We start from the raw sequence: 25,545 nt of genomic DNA, 5'->3' as shown, positions 1-25,545 counted from the left end.
ATACTAATAGCCCTGTTTATAAATGCAGCCTGCTGTCTGCAAGTTTACACTACTCATTTTGATTTAGTGACACCTACTGAGCCAAATGTCTCCGCCTCTTGAGTTGGGACACATCAGCAGCCAAGGAAACAATGAACGTTACACTCTGGTGAGCCGAAATAGGGTGAGAAAAATTCAAGTGGCAGATTAAAAATTAGATTTGCGAGTTTTAACGTCTTTCTAAGTCGGACACAAAGAAAACATTATCTCCTTATGTCTATCAAAAACTTCACAATCTGTCTCACAAAATTAATATCTAAGTTGGATACTTTTAATTTATTATTCAATTTAACTTATGATAACTTAAAAAAAAAGAGAACGAGATTGATTGAATTTTAATGGTAATTAAAAGAATGACAATTCCATTATTATGTAACACAAATAAAAGTATAATTGAGAAGTCAAACTGCTAAACGTATACGTCAACGCCAGTAAATCAGGGCGATATCTCATGATATATATTACAGCTAAAGAGCTTGTGGTTCTCTCCCAACAGGATTCAAAGTGCCAACGCAAGAGGAAGCAACGGTGTAACCTCCCTCGAGAGTGTAAGCGGAAGATTAAGAGAGAGAGGCCGAGGGAGGAATAAAGGGGGCGGGAAGGATTTCTAGTAACAGGATGTAATTATGATCGGTGAGATACGTCACGTATAACCCCAGTATTGACGTCCACAAATCACGACGACATCCATGCGTATCTCGATAGGACCGCATCCTCATCGTTCTTGTGTTCCAGAAGCTAGCAAGCTGTAAATCAAAATTGCATTTCTGCTAAAGACTTTAGCCATATCATGTGTAGGATATTATTTGATAGAAGCACATCATCCTCGACAGCTGCATCATTGCAGCAGAAGAATACGCTCATCAGCAAAAAGTATTGTGAAATTTGCCAACCCCATGCACTGCATTTATATCCTTGATGTGCATGCTGGTTAGATCTCAGTCAACCCCTTTGGCTGAATTCCCTTTTACCCTTGTGGTGCATAACCGTGTCGCATCATCAGGGGATGCGCGTAATCACGTGCAGTAATTGCATTTCGCGATATGTCGATCTACGAATATGTCTCTGAGTTAGCCGTTGAATGTCTGGATGGCGTAGAGCTGCCTAGCATGAGGTGGATGTTGAAGAGAGAAAGCATGTGAACAGACACTGTGCTTTCCTCTGGAACATAGATAGCTAGACGAGCGTAAAGCTCGAGTGTGTATTGGCTTCACCTATTAACTGCGATATAACAGCCGATCACGTAGCACTGTAGGTAACATCAAAGCCAAAGGCATAGTTGCACCCCAGGGAACTCCTATGACGTATTCTACGTTTCCCAAAGCTTCTGCTATGGACCCCTAAAATCTCTCCCCTTCTCACGCCCACCTCCTATTGCTGCAGACCTCTAGGCAATCCCTATTTATGCCTCTGCAATGCATCACTTACTCGAAACTGATCTACCTAATGTACTCATTGATGGTTATGTCTTACCTGGCTTATTATTATTCCCATTAAGCTTATTTCAGGTATTTTCGTATTATTGCTGCTATTTGTTATTGTAATCGGGTTAGATTGGTTTTGTTCAATGTGTCAAATGTCAGATTAATTATGGCAACCATTGTTATTGATGTGTTAGATAGGATTGTGCTGGATTCTAGTCAGATTAGAATCAAGTCCTAGCTATAAAACGATTAAATCATCATTTATACTCTTCTTTGTCTACTGGTGGCAATCTTCTTTCATAATGAAAATCGATACTGTCAATGAGCTGGTGGTTAATAGCTTCCACTCATCATGAAAAAAAGTTTGAATGAGAATTTGATCAACTCCATTAACACTTTAACCACCTGCTTTACAAGTGATGAATACTTGATAAACTTTTTGATGAATTCGTCTGTTTTTGAGATTGAAAACATTTTTATTATACCTTACAATCTGTTACTTTTTGTAAGAAAAAAACCGGAAATAAAAATTTAACGAATGTCATGGTCGAGTCAACGCTTCATTTTGATGAATAGATCATGTAATATAAGACTGTCTATAGAATCGGAAGTGTCAGAAGGAAAAGATTCCGCCCTGCACTTGTTCAAGTATACAGTTTGTAGATTCAGGTGTAGAAAATGCTGCATTCATTAAAAGAGGAAGCAAAGAAAAGACAAGTATTTTTACGGTCTTTTAAGCATCACTAATGGTTGGACAGTGAGAAGTGATGTAAAGCTGTGCGTGTACAAAAAACAGATGTCATGATATACAATTTTGTGTGTTCTTCCATCCATGACGTAATATATATGGGTATGGTTACACTTAATATCCAACAGAGCCGTCTTGACCTAATTTTATTATTTGTTGCGTTACATTGAATGAGCACTGAACCAATCTCGTGACCTAGGCCAAGTACTTGAATTGTCATAACGTATAGAGTTCACGAAAAAAAACGCTTGTATAAATGCCAAAAAGGTTGTAATTTTGAAATATGTTACGATTGTATGAATATCAACTTAACACGCATATTATCTGCCCTTCGTGGCTCAGCGATCCGGATACCATATTGCGTCCCTATTTTAATGAGAGATGCAATACCTACACACAATTCTCGTCTCTTGAGCCCTCGCGTTCAAACTACATCGATGTGTTTATAGTGCACGTGGAACGTAATATTGCACGTCGTTAGAATAACGCACTTATATGAACTTCCGGTGACAGGAGAATCCCCGAAGCCAAGTTCTGGCAATGCCAGGAACGCGCAACAATGAACAGGATACGCAAAGGACTACCATTGCAAATCACAATGGCAACCACAAATACGACAGGTTATAATGTGAAGTGAATCTATTATGTAAAATACATAGAAATAAAGACGGAAAAAATACTTCAGGATATGATATAATACCGTAAGAGGTATAACATGTTATTACTATAACTCTTCATAATCTTTCTTTTTGAGAGTTTACATATTTTTTCTACTAATGCAGAGTTTTAATGGAAGGGAAGAACCAACAAGTAGAATAGTGGTTTCATAATGGCACCACGCTATGGTTTTGTATCATTATTCGTTCAATGGAAAACTTCGTGGGAATTATTTTTATTTTAAGGGGTTTTACACTGGGGTTGATTCAACTTGGTTGAGAATTGAGAGATTACGGAAGTTTCTCGATTTTTTTTTAATGAGACATCAAAGGTTTGAATTGTTTGTTTCCATTTAACCTCTAATTATATAAATTAAACGATGTGTGTTAAAAATACAAGATATTTCTTAAGTTAAGTTGGAAAAATAAATTAATCACAATTAAAAGTGAATAGAAATACCATTATTGTAATTACTTTTAAAGATTTTTTTATTTAACGGAAAAAAAATTCCTGAAATACTTTTTTTTTATCATCACAGTAAAAGATTGAATGTTCACGACTGCATACAAATGTATCATAATATTTTTCTTAAACAAAATGCATCAAATCCTGTGGCCGACTGTTGGTGACTTTTTCTACTAATGCATAGTTTCAACGTATTATCACTATTAAAAAAAATATCTATACACAATGTGAATAGTACTTGAATATACATTCAGTCGACTACGGCAACACTCGTTCAAATGACACTGGTTTCTCATTCATCAGGGATCTAGCTCGCACCCTCGACTTTATCGCACACAATACTTCCATTGGGAGGCATGGCCGCAGGTGTAGCCGCTCGACCGTCGTCGCTTTAATTTGAAACGCCTCGAAACGGTATTTGTCGCGGTATAAGCTTCTCTACCTTGCGCGTTTGCAGAAAATGTATATACGTATACAACTGGAGAAAGAGAATGATCGAAGCTTACTCTCTTACACTATATTATAACGTAGCAACACGAGAAGACCGTCAAGCCGCAGCAACCACAACGCCAGAGAGCTGTTACCTTAATACGTCTGAACGACGACATCATAGTTATTGTCGTTTGTCCACGTAAGCATCAACTTGTGTATATACAACACATTTGTATACCGCTGAGTGAAAAATAGTAAAACCAAACTTCGAATATTTGCAAGAGTTACTCAGACTGATTACTCCCACGTTGAGTTTCTAAACCCTAAATAATAAAGCTCACACACAAAGACACAAGCAATCAATCTAATTTTCAATTAAGGAATTAATTTTTTTCTTTTTTTATATTCTATTCAACAGCTACGATAAAGCACCGATCGCATCTGGTGTGAATCGAGCCCCTGAGATTTATTGGAAAACCAATAAAAATGTCTCCTAAAATAGCGGAAATAAAAGACAGTGGGTGAGTGACTGCCTTGGAGCTTAATTAATAGGATCGATCATGATAAGATTTTCTCATGAGGGTGAAAATGTTGATTTTTTATTTCTTTCGCTCTCGTGCTGAGAGATACAAAGAATTTCCTTAATTTGTTCGTAGAACGCGAAAATCCTTTTGTCGTGTATATGTCTTTCACACGGAGGTATTTTTCCCGTGGTCAGCTTTGACGATTTATCGCGGCGCCAATGAGAAAGTCCCTCCGTGGTCACGCATCGACGAAGAATAGCCGACGAGTGTATGTGACCGAAAGAGTCCAATTACTTTCCCCCTCAGCTAAAGCAAAGGGACACACACTCATGACATATACTATATTAAAGTTAAAAGAAGAAAGAATTACTTAATTGCTCAAATTATATACGAATTAAACGCCACTTTTATATAAGAACTATTATTTTCATTGAAAAACATTTTTTTCTGGCTCTTTGACAACTGATTAATTTAATTAAAGAAATTTTTATTATTATATTCATGCAATTAATTGCCTTTATTTTGATTTTTTTAAAAATTTTTTAATAATTACTTAAACGTGACTCTTAATGTTGATTATTAAATGAATTAGTAATTTAATGATTTAATGAAGAAATCAGGAAACTATATGAAAAGCAATAGCATATTTTAATGATATAATTAAATATGTATGGATAAAATCTTTTCTGTATCTATAGTTTGTAATTACTTTGAAAAGAAAGCTAATAACTTATTTACATGGCTATTCGGAGTCTCAGAATTTCTCCATACGCGCTTCTCGCAAATGGAGAGAATAAGTAAATAAAGTAATATATAATTTATAAAGATCGATAGTAATTGCTGTTATAACTTAGTAGACATAGATCAAGACCTCGAAGTACTTATGTAAATTATCAACAATTCATATTTAAATATTATATTACACTTCCGTGTAAGTGCCTATGTAATTTCTTTAAATTATCAAAGTTCTTAAACTTCAGTATAAAATTATCTCTGAGTTTTATACCTACATAATATATTATGTACATATCACACGATAGAACAGTTCATAAATAAATTTATAAAAATACCTTGAGAAGGTAAAAAGTTGTCATACGTGTATTATATGTATGCACCTATACTTATCGTGATTACTCATAGTTCTTATACTTTTTCCGCTGCTATTTATCATGGCGACGATGATGATGATTAAATTATCATAGCGGTGCCTACCAGTCGCTTATCATTTTTTTTTTCAAATCTCTCCTCCCTTTAATGTGATTATTCCTTTTACTGCGATTAAATTAAATCCGGAATCAACTACCATGCTTTTTCAACCGATTTTTTACTTGATCTTTAACTCAATAATTTTCTTCCAAACAATTAGAATAAAAAAAATATATCTCTGAAGGTCTTTGAATGATAACCAGCTATTACACAATAATAAGAAATATTTTGATGTTAATCTTATTGTTTGTGAAAAAAATTGTAATTTTGGAGTAAATGAAAATAATATGGTTGAAAAAGAAAATAGGCAGTAGTAAATTAATCTAAAACATCCATTTAGCAATGACTAATTGGAAGTATAAATTAATTACCGTGAGTAGTTCATATCATCTTTTCTGTCGTGTTGTTGTCGCCTTTGACTATGTAATTGACGAAGGTCAGTACGTGCATATACATGAATGCTCTTAAGCGCAAGGCCATAATCTGTTTATACATGCGTACACGCATAATACCGATGCGTGTAGCACGCGTGTGAATCGGAACAACAGAAGGACTTGGGTGTTGTTACGACCCCCACATCAAGAATGATGTTATCTTTCACCTTTGCCAGCTTATACGTTCGTAGTACCATACTCGAATTCTATACGTTATATCTTTTTTCCGATATAATTAACCCCAACTAGGTGCACGGGGGGCACGCGCGCACGTTATAAATATTTGCATGATGATCCGTCATGTGTCGTTGACGGTTTTTTTATTCATCATGAATGTATGTAATAATTGAAATACACCTCAACCTTGTACACGTTTAATGGAGTGTGTACGTGAATTTCTTGCTCACTTGAAACAATGTAATTTATCTCACTGAAAATTAGTTGTTATGAACATATGAGCATAAAAAGAGTAAAGAAATTATCCAACACGAACGTCATTCACGGTCATGACTGTATCAGCAAAATTGAACATGATTGTAGTACATTCACTGATGATTAAATAGATAAAGATTGAAGCACGAATGTTCGCTTGAATTATTTAGGGTCACTTGGGGGAATATGCCGTGGTTAACTTGACCATCAATATCTTATGGTCAATAATAGTTTTTATTTGGTTTTTTTTTCAGAAAATGATTACATCAGCTGTTTAAATAATTGAGAACGTAATTGGTTAAATTTCTAGATAAAATTTGTATTAACTGTTTAAAATATTAATTTAATCCAATGTAATTTCTATCGAATTTGCCAAAAAGCTACTTTTTAAATGATCAGTCCTACAAATTCAGAAGGAAGCTAAATGATCATCATGGAAGCTTATGCTGAAGGTTGACTATTATACTAAAGAATGCATAAAGTAGTATTATTCATAATTTTTCAACAATGTTACCACAAACTTCAATCATTTATGCCAAAAAAAGTTTTATAAATGATAAATTTGACTTGTTCACTTGCCAATAGTAATGAACATCATCAAAAAAGCAGAATGATGTGCAACAATAATTGAACAACAGATTAAAGTTCATAAATAATATTAATTACATGATGATAAACGACATTAAGTCAGATCTAAATGTAATATGTAACATTATTATCATGTCAGTGTAACTACGAAAATTCATAAATCAGAGTGAAATGTATTCGAGAAGCCCGAGGGATTTTCTACTGGTAAAAGGCAATTTACATAGAGAAGAACATTAGTTAATTAGCATGGACATAACCAATGATTGGTGGATTGGACCAATGGCCGCAACTCACGCTACAGTTAAGCTCGGAGTTATTGCCAGGATCATCGTTAAAACTATAGAGATGTATCGCAGAGTCAGCTTTATATAACTCTCTCACTCATTCATGTACTTACTCTTCTCTTTCCGCAAAATTCGAGTATGGAGATGGAAGGGGTACATGAGGCAAGAGGAACTGAGAGTGAGTTGCAGGTCCAAAACCATCCGTACGTTGCATTGGCAAACGTATTTAATCCCCGCAATGCTCGAGGCAAACCGACATTTCGAGGATGAACCGTTTTACTCTGGCGTTCCAATACGACCCCCTTCACAATACTGCTCCCCGAATTTCAGTATGAACACATCGACCATAATCCATCGGTCGGCGTGATAAAGCCCTCCGGCATTCGTCATCGTATCACGTTCAGAAATATCTCGTGAATACTATTTTTTCAAAGCTTAACTTCAACCCTATATATTTTTATTCATTCATCATATGCATATTGTTTTTATATCACGTTCAAATCATCGAGCTTCAAATTTCAGTAATTGAATGATAACAAAGCAATCTAAATAAATTTTTCAACAGTAATGTTTAAATAAAGTCTCCTATTAGAATCAACCAGTAAATTAACATTCAGTCTCTACAATATTTTTGATGAATAAATTTTCGATACAATTTCACTGCAATTATTCCCATTATAAGAGGGATTGAATTTTCTCAAAAAAAAAAATGAAACAGATGTAGGACAATTTTCGCAGGTACCCCACGTGAAATTAAATGATTATAATCAAGAACGATCATATTTATAATCAATTGAACATTTTTTCTTAATTTTAATATTTTTCATTAAAGATCACAGCTGTTGAATTACACATTTCTCTGCCAAGATGTTTATCAATTCTTTAATAATCATTATTATAAATAAGTACACCAGGAAAAAATGGTTGTGCATAAAAATGAATAAATATTAAACCAGGCATGACCAACCCCCCTTGAAAGTATGATGAAAATCTTGATATGCTTAAACGTGAGCAATGTATGTACATGTACATGGGTGGTGGCTATAAGCTGGGTAGTAGGTTTTCGCTTATTTGACCGTAAATCCAAAAGAATAACGAGAGATACACTCATGTGGCCCGAAGGCCACGCCGGAGCCATTTGGTATCTTGCGACTTTTCGAGTTATCAACTTGGTGGGTTTTATTAATGACAGCTAGACGGTGGCCCCGCGGCTTTATGGCAGGACATAAACTCTAAACTGATTAACAGTAGCCAGTAGCTCGGCTTTTCACTTTCTGTCTTGCTTTCACTCTGCAATATATATGCAATAGCATCGAGTTACGTGTAGAGTATCAAACTACCCCGTGCTGTGTCTCGTTAGCAGTAGCCCGGGTTTATAGGCCATCGTCGCTGAAATTAACATTGCCCAATTAAATTGATAGATGCCCCCACCCAGTTAGTATTAAATCCTGTATCCCTTAGTAAAATTGCACGTAAATCACGAATCTCTACATTTCTCTATATCTTTCCGTCTCTATTATACCTATAATTTCGCCAAAACTTGACCCTCCCTATCGAGTTTCCTCATTTCCCGAACCTTCACATATCTCTTCGCTTACCCAACTCTATAAACGTTTCTAGATTTCATCGAATTATATGCAAAAGAAGGTTATTGCAATTTCAGATGAACATTGGCGAATTTGTAGTTATAATCTGGGTACTAAAACGTTTTTAAACCGAATTAATTATGATTAAAAACTTTTGATTATATTTGAGGGCTTGGCTTTTACTAAATTTGCTTGGAATTTGATACATCAAGTAATATATTGTGGAAAGTAAGAAAGATATAGTTGAAGGATATTTACTTCGATGATCAATAAAATTAAAGTATATTAGAATTTGAAAAAAAATCGTGATTATAAATTAATTAATTCTTCATATAAAATTGATCATTAATCAAATAATGATTATTAATATTGTAATCATATCACTAAATAAAATACAAATTGACTATTTCTTATAGTAATTATAATAATTTTATAATCATAAAAAAATCAACCATTCACTGCTTATAATAACCAGGCTTCAATGAAAAAAGTGTCTTAACAACTGATTCAGCTTGATATTTTAATCAATACTATTAAAATATCCATTTTTCAATTCTTTAAAATTTATTTGTTGATATTTGGCAAACTTTTCCACCAGATATCGCACATTTACTTGCATTGATATTTTATACCTGAAATACATTTACCTACTATCAATTGTAAATAATTAATACCGATTAATTATAATCAGTGGACAAAATAATTTCGAGTAAACAGCGGTGGTAGCAGCAGCATGGGGTAGCAATATAAACGGCGACGCGGTTTATCACGAAACGGAATTAAACGGTTTACGACTGGACCACTACAGATTAGTACGGCGGCAGAGCAATGGACGAATGGCTGGGCGATGGATTTCTACCATTCATCCTCTTGCATGTACACTCTATATCCATTCCCAGTCGTCTATGATCACATGCTATCATTCGCAAAATCGCTCCTGTCGATCTAACACCAGGCGCGATCTGCACTTCCAAATGCTATTGCCATTTCGATGAAATCTAGTCGATCGGGGAAAATTTATATTATCTATCGTGTGTGAAAAAAACGCGAATAAATAACATCTATAAATATAAAATAATGATAAGTCGACGATTTATAAAACAAATAATATCCGGTTGTTTTTTTCATCGTCTTCTTTTTCTTCTGCTAGAGATGCTGGATGGCAGAACAGTAAATCATGTTATATTTTATATTTTTTTCTTTTTATTCATTCTGAAAAGTTGTATAATCTATCATTATATACTTATGATCAATGATCGTGTACACTCGAGGACAAATTTCTTGAATGGAAATTAATTCCGGAGAAAAAATTTATTATGCAAACGATGCCCCAATCCCCTTGAGTAGTATAGTTGGTGAGTGCAGTAGGGTTCGATTGACTTTTACCGTCAAACAAACAACAGGTTTCCCCAATTTCTCCCCGAGCTAAAGTCTCAGAAACTGTGGGGTAGTTTCGCTAGATCTCCCTACCACTCTTCCAGACTCTTATCCCCGCAAAGCTCAATCGTTCCCGACAATTTAACCCCACTGCTACTGTCTTTTTGAATTTGTTATATCATTCTTGCAAAACTACAGTCCATCATATCTCCCATGAAATATATATCAACTTCAACTTTTGTCTATCTTCTTTATAAATCAGTTTATCATTTTTCCAACCGTCATTACTCATTAAACGTGATCAAATTGCTTTTGCGTGCGAACAAAAGCAAGTGCGACTTTCCCTAGATTCTTAGAGGCGAATTATTTTATCGATCAAAAGGAAAAAAATACAAACAAAGAAAGATTAGCCAAGGTAAGAATAAAAATACTTGCTGGCTAAACTATATTCATATAATGACTATGGACACTCGGTAACTACTACTATAATACACGCGATCACGAAGATACTACTCGATTGTTTTATTCAATTTTTTTTTCCATTTCTTTCGCAAACACTTGAATTTATAAAAATGATACCTTCATTGTCTGAATTTTTCCACCGCTCTTACTATCAAATTACCGTCTACATCCGGTATACTTTCGCATTATAATTTTAGAGCTCAAGAAAATTTTTCCTGCTATATTTTAATCGAGTTTCCAGAAATCCACCAATACCTTCGTTACTCAGTGCATTATTGATGAAAGTAATTTCATGGAATTATGTGTCATTTTTCTTCGTTCATTGTCTTGTTATTCTTTTGAAGACTCGCACAGTTCATTGATAGCTTTTGAACAAAATGATAAAATCAATTTTCTATGAATTTTTTTACTTACAATAAACTTTCTTCCAACTTCTACAAACTTTATTTTTAGTGGATATTTCTAAATAAACTATTGGGAATTTTATTAAAAATGTTACTTGATAAACAATTGAAAGAAAAAATTAATTGTAAATAATATTCAGTAAGCAATGAGAAAACAATCATTACCTGGATCAATTTGTTTTCCCACTTTTTAATATGCTACTAAAGATAAATTAATTTACACTCAATAAATATAAACAAATGAGCAATGATTATTATTATCTAGAAAATATTTGCAAAGTGACCAAGTTCAAGTATTTAATACCGCGATGACTAATTCACTTTTCATTTAGTATTAAATAATGTTATTCCATGAATTCATGAGAACATACTCTACTTTGTTAATAAGGTAATGACTTATTTTGAAATGTATAGTATTTTTAGAGCATAATAAATTAACTTTCACTATCATGCACTTTATCTCACCATAAAAAATCGTATTTTTGTTATTAAAAAACGAATAACAATGTTACGACGACTCTAGTATAGTTAGAGTTGATTTAAAAAGCAACAATAAAAAGTAACAAAAGTGAATTCTATTACATTTTCATTTGCTAAAAACAAATCGCGCTCCAATTATCTGAGACACCGAGTGCACTTAGCTGATGAGTGTGCTAAAAGCCATGCACGCAATCTAAACGTTTTCGCTCGCGTGTTGCCACCGAAGCACGAGTATTTCTTTTACTTTGAATGAATTTACTCATGTGGTGACTACCTATTATTGAAAAATTTCTTACTCACAATCAGTATTTTTTAGTATTATTAATATAATTATTTTTATTATCATTACTTTTCGACACCTACTTGCTACTATAATGACTTAAATTATTTCCGGATTGAAAAAGTATCAAAGCAACATCAGATTGGCTATTAATTTATTTCTTACAATGCAGCGACTACCTCGAATTATAAAGTATAAAAAACAAGACTTTGAACGTGTAACTTTTGAAAAGGGTCAGCCTTACAACTTCCTTTCCTGGATAATTGTCTGACATTTTGAAATAATCACTAATAAAAGTATGATAAAAAAAATCCATGAACTTGTTATTATCAATGCAGATAAAAAACAAAACAATTTATTAATTATCTCATTAAAAAGTTATTTGATTAAAAATATATATTTAGGTTGATTTAATTAGAAATTGATGAAGTCCTTTCAATTTCCATAGAGCTAAGTGGTTCTATGATATTTCAGAATTTCTATTCATCTCATATGACTCGAACAAATCGTCAAAAATGACCAAAGAATATTCCCAGCGATAATAATCAGACGTCTACAAGAGCTACTGAATACCTTTCAACAAAAGTCAAAAACAAATGAGCTAAAATGATGGTTGAAAAGCGATCATTAACTTCAACGTGGTCACGTGGCCACATCTGAGTTAACCCAACCATTAGTCGACCGCGAGCCAGGCATCATTGTAATTTATTTTCGAAAGCATATATAATAGACCAGGCTCTCCTGCACAGACATTGTATTAGAGGTAGAATGAACCCCTCATGTATATATCAATGATATTATGTTCTATGAAGAATAATGGGAGTAAATATTATCACGATGTGATCCTAAAAAGTTTTTGATTCATATCATGTGTATATCTACATTCGATTTATCCAGATGTTCATTTTGAAAACGAATAAACCACTTGAATCAATTAAATAAAAATTGCAAGAGGAAAGAAGGGATTATAGTCATCATAATGACAGAAAAGAAAAATTGGTAGCTTTATAAAAAAAATGTACAATCTAAAAGTCTCTATCATGTAATATACTTAATAATATTCTTTAAAATAATTCTAGTTTAAAATAATTAAATTATTCTTTTAAAAAATGAATGATCATTTGAATATACTGTAAATATTCCTATTAAAAAGTAAAATGTATGTTAAAAATTTATTATGATCATTTTTATTTAACAAATAAATTGCCTTGTATTCACTTTTATTTCAAAAATCACTTTTTCAGATAGTTAGCATTAGAAGAAAAATGATCCTTTGTTAAACATAATTTTAATTAAATTTTTAGCTTACATAAATACTACAGATGCAATCTAAATGGCAAGAGATCTTGACAAAGGAAAGTAAATAAATCATTAAATCAAATAGCTTGAGTAAAAATAGGCCAATCTATCATTAAGAGTACCTCATGTAATATAAACACATTGATATCATCATTAGACGTACATATGTCACCCCATGAAGCTTTCATGAGTCTCTCTCTCTCTCTCTCTCTCTTGGTTGTATGCTTCTCTACATACTTACAAATGGGGTTAGAAAAATGTTGATGCGTTGGACAATGGTTACTTTACTCGAGTAATTGACTCAATGGCCATTTAGCGTAACAGTCGACTCAGTGGAGGGAGGACCTTACTGATGATCATCATCATGATAATCATTAAACTTACAGAGTACATATGAACTTTCTTTATCTGGTTATAGTCTGCTGTCGATTAGTCAAGTACAAGAATACACTGACAGCAGTAACGTACATCAAAGACAGACATTTATAACAATAAAAAAAAAATCATCAGATATATTGGAGAGTAAATAAATTCAAATGCTTTGTAATGTAAATTGAATTAGTATTAATTTAGTTTTATTTTTTGTTCATGCCATTTATCACAGAAAAATTCTAGTTGACGGTATCACGTATCTAGACAAGCTGAAGCACATTTCAGAATAAACGTCAGACCTGGGGCTTTATCGACTAATCTCGCTTGTCCCAAGGACACCCGGGTCTCGAGAGAGAGATTTTATATGCATTCGAGTACCTCTAAACTCCTATATCCTAGAGAGTCGAGTTCACCCCGATTGGTCGTCGCTGAGAAACTAGTTTCGAAGTCGATAAACCTGAGCGTTAAAGCGCCTTCTCTATGGTTATCTCATCCCCCTTTGACTATCTTTGGTTTCGTCACGACGATGAGAAAATGTTTCTAACGCCAGTTCAATCATAAAATATTCATTTTAATTGGTAAATTAAATAACTAGGTCGGTTTTATGAACGATCTCCAAGGGAAACTCAATAGTGGAATGGTTATAAAAATCTTGATGAATTATTCAGAGGGTTTATAGGATGAGTTATATAGCTTTCTTCACCTTATGATGCATCTTTGATATTTAATTGGAGAAAAAAGCATCACAAATTTTTCAATGCACAAAAATTGAAAAAATGATATTTTATCATGGCCTGTAATGTTTTTACATTATTTTAAGCTTCATTATTCGATAAAATTTATATAGAACATTTTTTAAAAAGTGATAAAATAAAATGAAATCATTTGAAAAAAGAACATCTTCTTCAAGAGATTTTGAATTAAATGTTTTTTTTCTAATTGGGCTTTAAAAGATTTGAAGAAGGCTTTAAATCTAAAAAAAATCTGAATACACACAATAATAAGATGGTTGGAGCGCAAGAGGGGAACGGAGAAGAAGAGGAGAAGTAAAAGGAGTGTTTGGAGTTGGACACTACTCTTGCTACTGTTGTTGCATTGACAGTCCAGCTGTTCGCGTCCAATTAGCCTCACTTGATAAGCTCAACAATACCAGCATTATTACGATGAGACAACCATGCTACTGTTCTCTCAACACTAGTACTCTTACATTCAATACTTTTCTCTAATCATAATAATGCATTTCACATTTCCAATTTAGTTAAAAAGTTTTTCGATCTACTGAAGAAGTTATCGGTTTATATATAGTAATATTTACTCGATTGATCTTGATTCTATGCTCGCAATATCGAGATGAAGAAAATTCAATCCTCTATTTCTGCAAGATGAGCAAATTTCCTGAATCACCTTCCTCTTCATTCTATATACACACATATATGTACACCTTTTTCAACGAAACTCCTGCACCTTATTTCGTTTATTTCAGATTTCCCTAATACCACACATGAGAGACAACGAAAAAATTGCATCGACTGACATAAAATTTTATATTCCATATTCACCAGATATCTCATCATCGATTTGTGAAAAATTTCCCTATCTACTTTCAATCCAGATTTTCACTCTACCAAATATCTACTCCAAAAATAAATAGATAAATAGTTCAATGAATCCCATTATTTCTAACTCGGTTTACTAGGGGTGTAAATGATAGGGGGAATTTGTTGATTTCTCCATTGAGAATAGATATCCCAATTAATCATTTAATTCCATCATTTTTATTTAAGCTGAAGTTTAAAGCAAAAAAATAGATAAGCGAATCTCATAAATAGGTCAATGATATAAATAGCTCCTCTTGAGTATAATAATAATAATAATAATAATAAAAATAGTATGGCACATCCTTCCTGGATAAAGATTTATCAGTCATCCTGTAAATTATACATATTATTTATCTCAATTCTGGAGTATAAATAAAATTATACTCATTTCCCTGCTGTCTTTGTCGAATATTTTTTTTTGCTTCAATTCGCCTACGACATTTTCTTTTCTATTCTCTTTATTCTCATCACAATTGTTCCCGCTCTTTTAACATCACATCACACACAATGTGGATGTAAACAGTATTATTATGCTCTCGTCACGATCAAAGACGCAGACAAGAATACTACATAGGCTTCAAGCTTCGAGAGTCGATGGCATATATACAACTATTATACTACCACATACTTATGATGATGCTTGTGTGTATGATTTGTAGTATACAGCTACACACTGCCTTATATACCACTGTACCTCTTGCTTCTTTTTTCTGAGCAATCCCATTCTCCCCCTGTTCGTTATAATCTACTTTGTCATTCGATAATACCTATACATACTTATTTACTTCTCTCTTTATCAAGATTTTGCATTCGAGGAGTATGATGCAGAAAAAAAGTAATGAAAAGGAGAAAAGAAAAATGAAAATAACCAACTCCTGATGGTGGCTTTTAAGTATATCTGAACAAATGAATGACGTCATGCACACGGTCACTAACCATATTACGTATGCGGTACTGACCTTACCTTCAGGTTTTTTCATCGTGTATCGTAATTGCGATCATGAACGGCTCTCTCCAAAAGAATTATTCGCGTCAGTTTTGTGCCATCTGCTTATTCCAGGTGTTAATTTCTCATGCCAATTCTTTGCTTGATCACTGAACTTGCTCGAACCCCTATAAATTATGCATCAAAATATCATTAACATATTACACATTAAAGTGTTTGTCGTCATTTTATTTTATATTTGATGAAATTGAAGATAATTTTATTATTAAAATGAATAGAAATTAATGAGTAGGAATAAAAGATAGAGATAAAAGTTATTCTAGTTTTTATTGGAATGAATTTTGATTTAATTTTGTACGGAAAGTTAAATGTTGATCACTCTTATTATATCATAAATTCTTTATAAACGTATTTATTTTAAATACTATGTAAACGGAGTGATTAAGAGCATTATGTTATGCTACGATAAATATTAGATTGAGAGATTTCGATAAGGTACCAACTGGTTAATTTGGAATTAAATATTGTCATTTATTTTTATTCTAATCTGATTTTACTAAGAAAAAAAATTTTTCAAAACTATTTATTTTAAACAAGAAAAATTCTTCTGGCTAAAAATAATTTTAGATAATAATGTAATAATACTTTTCAATAAAAATAAAATACTCTCTAGTTCAATCTTTTAGCTCGAAAAAAATATAATAGTTAAAAATTTAATTTAAAAAAAAAATTGTGGAATAATTTAAATTAATTTTTTTTTAATTAAAATTTAAAATTGCACAGCTCAATGTCCCATCAATATTTCATCACAGATCTCATCTGATCATTTTCCTCAAAAATTTTTATCCTTAAAATAAGTATTTACCTGTGAAAAAAAATATCTGACCCCACAAAAAATTTACTTATATTCCGTGGGAAATTTTTATAATAACAATAATGAAAACGAGTACTCTCCCCACCAAAAGTTGAAAAACTATTAATAATAAATGATAGGTTATTAACGGAATTCTACTGATATACGGGTCAGTGTAATAAAATAAAAATAATGTGTTTACCACCCCCTGATGCGCTTCAAGTCTAGGGCAAAACAAACGGTACGGTGTATTATGCGAAAAAATATAAAAAGAATGAACATGGTGAGTCAGAGAGTGATGCGGCTGAAATAAGGTAAAAAAAAAAAGAGAAAAAAAATTAGAAAATAGAGGAAAAACTGAGGGGGTCTGACCGCGCCTGCACACGTGGCTGAACACGTGTCTTTCGACGTGTGCACTCATATGTATGTTGTCCTGCAGTTTATTATTTCCACCTTACGTACGATTAACTTACTGCACGCATCGTCCATGTCATTCCCTCTAATTTTTTCTGAATTCGATGTAATCATATTCATGGAAAATTATACAACTTTCTATATACGCATTTATTATTGCATTTTATATCGGGCAGATCAAGAACAGTAAATTAATAAATTATTATATAATTCTCATCATATATCCTAACTAAAAATTTTTCAACGATATTAATTCTCAATAAACTTTTAAAAATTTCCATCTAAATACAAATCGAATCAAAAAAAATAATAGTTAAATTTTCCTAATGAAGATTTTATAATTTATTAGCTAATTTTAAATATTAACTTCTTCAAAAGATTAAAAATGTAAATTAATTAATTAATTAAAATTTATTTTTATGATAAAGAAATGTTTTTTCGGAGTATCTATCATTTTAATTCAATAAAAAAGCTTCACTTAGTTCATCAAATCAATTACCTTAGCACGCCTTTATGAAATCTAAACGTTCCAAGTGATAAAAAAATTTATACGACTTACAATTGTCCGTAACAAGTGCTGCAGACGGTGGACTATCAACAGCTGTAGTCTCTCGTAGTCTAGTCGTCCGAGATATCCAATCAAACGCTGAAGCCATCACAGTTGTCTGGACATAGCACGATTATAACACAGACAAAGGTCATAATATGAAGATATTCCCCATATCCGGAGTATATATATTTCTTGAAATAGAGGCTATGTACACCTGAACATAATGCAGGAATTTGGGTGTGCATGTGTGTATATGTGGTGCAGTAATACTGCAAGCATTGTGTACAGTTAGTACAGTTATAGACAGGAAGCGTATCGGTTCTGGTAATTGCCGAGAGAGCCGTGGTCCAGATGCTCCCCAATCAGCGGTTGTCCCGATTCCTCAATCCCCCGTCATAGTAGAGCCAGCGTATTCCGGTGTGCGTGCTTGCACCCTGTGTATTCGCTACGTAACAGACGATACGATTCAACGGCTGATGGTAGTAATAGTAGTAGCGTGAATGTAGTACACTAATAGTAGAAGTAGTATCGTAGTAGTAGTAGTAGTGATGCTCGCCGTGAGCTCTGGAGACTCGTGACCGTGTTGAGAACGGCCGGTTAAGCTCCTGACCATACGCATGGCAGCACCGTTTAATTGGCACTGGACACAATGGATTATGGAATGGTACAGCCCACTCCACGTCAGAACCATTTCACTCGTTTATCCCATGAACCTGACGGGAGATGTCGAACGGCAAACGAACAACTAGGGAAAAGGATGCCCTGAAAATATACAAGGGGAAAAAATCAGTTTTAATGCTTATAACCAATAACTAATTTTATATTTATAGTATTTATTATTTTATGCTTTGAGTGCTAAGTGATTGAGTGTTTGATTACAGCTCTCCAGAGAATTTACGGGGTTTTTTTTTATTCATAATAGATTTGTACATTTAAATCGGACGTTATTTAATTATTCAAAAAAAAAAACCATTCAAATGGCCAGTAATGGAAATTCCACACGATTTAGCCATCAATAAAATGCCTCTGATTTCGCTGATGTTGAATGAACATTTTAGCAGTTCAAAAATGAGCTTTTTAATGGATCTTTTGTTTGTAATTGTATATTAGTAATTTATTATTAAGAAAGGTTTTAATGAACAAAATTAATTAAATTATTTAAATATATCAAAATGTTAGAATAAATATTTGATGATGATTTCATTAAGTGAATGATATAAATTGTATTACAGCGAATGAATAAAACAAATTTTTTTTTTACCAACTCCTTGTTTATCTTGTTGTTTCTGCTACTGTCGTTTCCTTACGGTCGCTTATTTTATCTTTTTCTCTCACGAGATCGGCGACGCGAAGCCACTCAATTCTGTTCCCTCGCATTAAACCATCGAAAGGCAGTAACCGTCTTAAATTTATCGCCCAGCTATTTTGCTGCCACATCGGCTGTCTATATCCTAGTCTATATATACAGCGGAATATGTACTTGATTCTTATTCTTTGACTCTGGTGTACAGAGAGCAAGGGTGAGCGTTAAAGTGGGTATGAGTGAACGCAAAAAGGAAAAAGATGAAAATAAAGAAATAAAGAGAAATAATAAAAATGGACATGCAGTTAATGTACGGTAGAGTGACCCACGACAATCGCCATTTATGTTTCTGGTCTCGTTACGTTGGTTCTCGAGAATCCCTCTCTTTTTCTTTCTTTCACCACTACATCACTCAAAGAAGCTATAAAACTCGACCCTTCAATTCGTTACGATCATCACACCCTTCCTCGCGAACCTAATGCCGTCAATCTGCATTTACATTCATCGAATTTGAAGAAATGAAATAAGGAAAATAAGAGGGCAAAGGGAAAGAATAAAATAAAAAAACTGGAAAAAAGCGGAAGGAGAATAAAGTCTAATAGGCAAGACATAAATCAATCGAAAGCACAAGACATACGAGATAGTAATAATTCCGTCTCGTTTAGTTACGTTTCTCTCTCCTCACTCTCTTTTATAGGCTTATATTCCATATGACCCTCTTGCCCTCACGTGTCTCATCACCCTTTCTCTCGACGGACAATATCCTCCGGTCAGTCGACGTCGGACAATGCGAAGCATTGAATTCTACACCCGACGCGAACAAGGGCGCCAAGTGGTAGAAGAGGGACGAGTGAACAGAGAACGCTTCGTAGGACACTCATGTGTCATTTAACTGAAATACCTCCGATGCGCCGAACTGATTTACTACCACTACCCCTCGACCTCTCCCTTATTCAATGTGATTGTAATGTTGAATTTCTTTTTTCCTTTTTTTTGTCTGCATTTTTGGTTTGTCGCGTCGCTAAATTTTTTTCTGACACAACAACCCACTATCCCCCTGCCACAACACCACCAAAGTGACTGTGTGCCAACAGAGTGAACTGTTTTGTGTTATATGGACTCCGAAAGTAGTATCGCAACAGAATTGTGGGCATCGCGTGGCGAATTTATTTATCGCCCAAACAGTCAGAATGAGATAAGGGAAGAAATAAACTATACTTATTGTACGCTCGTATATTAAATATATTTGGGAACGATTTAGTTTAGTGAATTTTCTCGTAAATAAGCTTCCAAGAATGACATTATTGTCTACGAATATATGTTTACATGTAGGTTAATATTTTTATTTTTATGCAAAGATCAACTCAGTAGGTATCGCTCAACAATGCAAACGAGTATAAGCAACAGAAATGTTGGTTAAAAATAAACGAGAAAAATGCACTGGGGAATTTATATATATGTACTGTGTGCGTTGGTCCACGTTGCCATGGTAATATTTTGCCTCCAAGCTCTCTTATTCTGATGTAAAAGTGCTATTGGAAATAAGAGAGGTGAAAAGGAGAGTGGAACAAAGACAAAGAGAATGAGAAAAAAAGGAATAAATATAAAAAAAGGAATATAATGAAAATGAAATGTTAAAAGGAGTATTCAAGTTTTCTTGAACCTATCACATGCATGAGAATTTCTAATGAAACCATGATGAATGTAATTATTTAAACTGAAACTTGAGATGAATTTCTACTTACATTAGAGCTACAGACTTTATAACTTCACTCTCTTGAATTATTCAGCTAGTTCAACTTTCAGCAAATGTTTACTTATTAAGTACATAATTATACATATGCCTCTCTGAAATCATAATTTTAAAAATGATTGATTAATATGGTTATTTAATTCAGATCTATGATGATCAATTATTTAGCTAAAGATCAACTAAAATATACATCTTCAATGTTAAAAAAAAACATTTTAGATAATTCCAAGTTTTTAATTCCTAATCAATAATTTATTCATTGATTTTTTAAAGAGTTCAGATAATTTTTCCATAACTACACAAGAAAATTTAAGTTTGAATGTTTTTCAATTGTTATGAACTCAAGAAAGGTTTAAAAGTAAAGCTTAACCAATTGGATCAATGAATTTTTTTAAATTATATTTTTAATAATGCGCATTAATTAAAGATTTAATTAATGCTAGGATCATAAGCTCCAAATTGAAATTTAAATACTCAGTTAAAGTGGAGTTGTATTTTTCTGTTGGTGAAATGATGTATTTAAGCCATCTAATGCATGAAGCTTAGAGCATGATATTTAGAATTCATCAAATTTAGAGAAATCGTCTAATGACGATAGAATTATCTATGTACTCAGATACATATGTACAAACTATACTGAAGCAAAGTGAGATTAGATGGTTGCTTAGGGTGAAAAGCAAACGGATAATACATATGTATATATGGACCGTATCCACAATGCTTGAGTAATTATGTATCCAAGTGTCAACATAGGGCAAGATAATCAAGATAGTGGTAATACATCACGTATATATAAGATTATCGTTGGATTTATTAAAAATAATGTACATAATGCAGTATATATCACGTACTTGTATAGTAATTGTCTGAATAAGAGGGATCTTATCATCAAGTGTCATCAATGATAATAAAAGGGAGCAAAGTGTTTTCAACGAAAGTGTTCATCATAAAAGATGGTTTGAAAAAAAAAATCATCAAAAATATTGTCATGTATTCATGAAATCTGAAGGTTGAGCTCTTTTTGACGTTGCCCTAGTTGCTAGAAAATACATTTTATCGAGGTCATACCTCCCACAATGAAAGAAGTAAAAAATTCTTTTCAAAATAACTTATGGATTGTGAAAAAAGTTTTTTATTGCCAACAAACTGGTTTAGTTTATGATTGTCAAGAATCTATTTTCATTATGTTTTGTAACATGGATTTCTACCACAATAGAGTTCTCAAAATAGAAACAGTAAAATACTTTTTAGCATTAATATTGATCTTAACATCGTTTAGCTTACAATTTTTGACACATTTTGGCTTAAAAATTAATTTTTAAGTTAAACAAAAAATTTCATCACCCTAAAATTTTTTTAAAATAAATAAATAATACAAAAATTAATTTGAGCTGATAAAATATTCAATAATAGTTAATGTTTAATGTTTCAATTTCCTAAGAAAAAAAAAATAAATGAAATAAATATTAAATTGAATCATCAAAAAGTAAATTACTTTTTCAATTTCCTGAATAGCCTGAAATTAAATACTATCACAGCAGACGGACATTATAGTGATCCTATAAGGATTCCATAACGAGATAAAATCCCCGAAATATATATCGTGACGATGTGCAATACTGATGTGATTTATATACATAAATAAATAGAAGATTATTATTGAGTAGAGTCTGTGGTGCAGATGTATCAAAATAATTTATCCTTAATCAAACTAACTCTCCTGACAGGCAGTCCTTTTCACTCTTGCTTTATCTCTCTCACGTCTAGAACAATTAATATCCGATGATGCTGACTAAACAGAATGCAGAGAATGAGAGCCATCCATTAGGTCCCAATGTTTAATCAGAACTCTAAAGTAGGCATGGCGATAATTGGCTCGACTATTTACCCATTGCGTTTGACCGTGATATAAACAAGGAAAAAAATCACAAGCCAAGCGGAATTGTATCACCCTCTGATAAAAAGAATAGCAAGCAAGTAAGAGAAGAAAGGGGTTGAGTTAAAGCAAACATGTCAAGCGCAGTGCGACCATTAATTAGAAGACAACCCCGCACGTTTGCATCGCGAAAGAGACTTTGCTTCGGGCTATAGATATGCTCCCGTTATTCTCCTTCTATCATCTCTTCACACTATCAGCCTTTACTTATATCCCCCACAAGTATAATAAATACATTAAATCAAAGTATATAAAAGTTTGATTTACTACACTCGCCGGAGAACTTGCTTCTGTTGATAAATGTGTTTATTTCAAACATATCAAAAATATTTATCAACAGTTATTAAGTCAATTATCTAATTAAAAACTGTATCAATAAATTATTTTGATTCTTATCAATTCGAGGGGGAGGACTTAACTTAAAGTAATTACATCATATGCTTGGGAAAATAGAAAATTAATAAAAAAAATTTTTAATGAACGAATTTAAGATGATCAATGATGCATTATAACAATTGATTCATTTTATAGATAATGATAGAGTATATTCCCTAAAAAATTAATTAACACTGAAATTGTTAATGGAGTCTATTAGCACCATTTCAATTAATGTGAAATTGTTTTTGGGTGTAAAAAAATAAAATTGAATTTAATAAACAATTTTATCAATTCAATTGTGAATGATAATAATATTAAATTAGATGAATTATTGAGAAAAGGTAGTTCAATTATATGTTAATTAAAAAATCCAATATACATCAAATAGATTTGAATGAAAAGACTATTATTATATAATAATAACAATAATGATAATAATGCTCTATATAAGTATGAGAACAAAATAAAGTTAGAGTCAATACGTTGGAGCGGTATAAAACAGAAAAAAGAGGAGAAAAGAATAATTGTAGAGGGGATCACAAGTGGCGGTGGACAATATTAGACGTTCATTAGTTTGGAGCACGTAATTATAGCCAGGAAAGCCCTCGTGAAGGCACGCGACCAACGACATATGGCGAACAGAGTACATAAATGTCGTGTGATTGCCCGGTTGACATTTCGTGCGTCAACTTGAATGTGACGTGCCATAAGTAACATAGTATTCATAGGTATCGTTAACTTTTTGAAATTAAAAATCCCTGCACTTGAAACACTGATGTATAATCCACGTGTAGATTAATACAATGCAGCGGTATCGGTATAATTCAATTAAAAGTGTTACGTTTGGTAAAGTTGGATGAAATGCATTTGATTGAGGAACAACGAAGAGAATAGTACATTCGAGCGTCAACAAAAGAAAAAAATGATTTGTAATTATTTCATTGCATTGTTCTTTGCAAAGACAATGGAAAGATGAAAGAAAAAAATTATTTAATTACTTTTATCTTCATTACTAATAATAATAATGATAATATAGTAATGTAAAAAAAAACCCTTTATATTTTTTCTATCATGTTGGGATAACATGTTTTCATTTTATTTTAATTTTAATTTACTAATAATGTGATAATTTTTCTGATCACACAAAAGCTATTTATTTTTTGATGAAAATTATTGTCACGACTCTCAAGTAATCTCATATAAGAATGATGAATTAAAATTATTCATTTGCTGGGAAAGTGAAAATGTTATAATGCGAAATGTTGCTGATGAAAACAATAAAAGTAATAAACACTAGTCTTCAATGTTCTGGATGAACATAAAGAGGTATTGAGAAAAATATTAATGACTAAAGGCAAGAATTTGGTAAAAGGATGAATTGCGGAATTTTCCTCGCTTCGTCACGGTAGTAATTTATGTTGAAAACAAGCAAAAAGGGTTAATAACCGAGACGAGTAGACATCAGGGAAAACAATAAAATGTTTCGTCGTCAAATAAGAAGACAGTGTGTTGTGAATAGCAGGGAAAAGCAAAGGACACACAAATAGAGTTTGTTTAGAGCTTAACTGCAGTAGAAAATAAATTCCGTAGAAGGAAGCTGGAATGCTTTGGATCTTGGTGCGTCATGGTTCGCAAGGCTCATCACTGTCTTCATTACTTTAATGGAGCACGAGTAGGTAGGTGCGGATGTGGAAAGGAGAGGATAGACTTGAGTGAAACATTCAAAGTGGGAGACAGCCAAGGTATCACTTTAAAGGATGTTCCCTCTCTCTTATCCAAGGATATAATGATCCTCCAGACGACAAGAGTCAGAGAGCTCGGGAGAGGCGCTGAAATACGTCAGTCTCGTGAGATAGGACCATTCGACGTCATTCTACTTCGCAAGCTTTTATTTTTTGGTAATAGAAAATTCTTGCTTTCCATTCCGGCCTGTTGCTCTCTGGAGAATGGCAAAAATTCCGACAATGTTTTAGAATTTTTTTTCATGAAGAATTAAAATGGGAATAAAAAAAAATGGAAAAAATTTTAAAAGCTTATAACTGTTATTAAAAAGGTACCCATATTTTTGCTCATTATTTCGACATGTTTTCATCATAAAATCATTTCTTTCTTTTCTCTACCTTCTACGATTATTTTTATTTTTAAAATTTTTCCTACTTTTTACTTCATTTACTGTAAACTACCGATAAAATTCAAGAGAATAAGAAAAAGACTTTCATGAGCATATCAACTTGAGACGAGATAGAAGAGTACTAAAGAAAAAGGCACGCCTTGAAGCTTATGTATATATAGAGAAAAAGAGTACTATAGAATATATAGAA

The sequence above is a fragment of the Chelonus insularis genome, unplaced genomic scaffold (assembly GCF_013357705.1).
Source record: "Chelonus insularis isolate UGA/USDA-ARS -01 unplaced genomic scaffold, ASM1335770v1 contig_177_pilon, whole genome shotgun sequence".
Lineage (NCBI taxonomy): Eukaryota > Metazoa > Arthropoda > Insecta > Hymenoptera > Braconidae > Chelonus > Chelonus insularis.
This window is presented reverse-complemented; position numbering follows the sequence as displayed.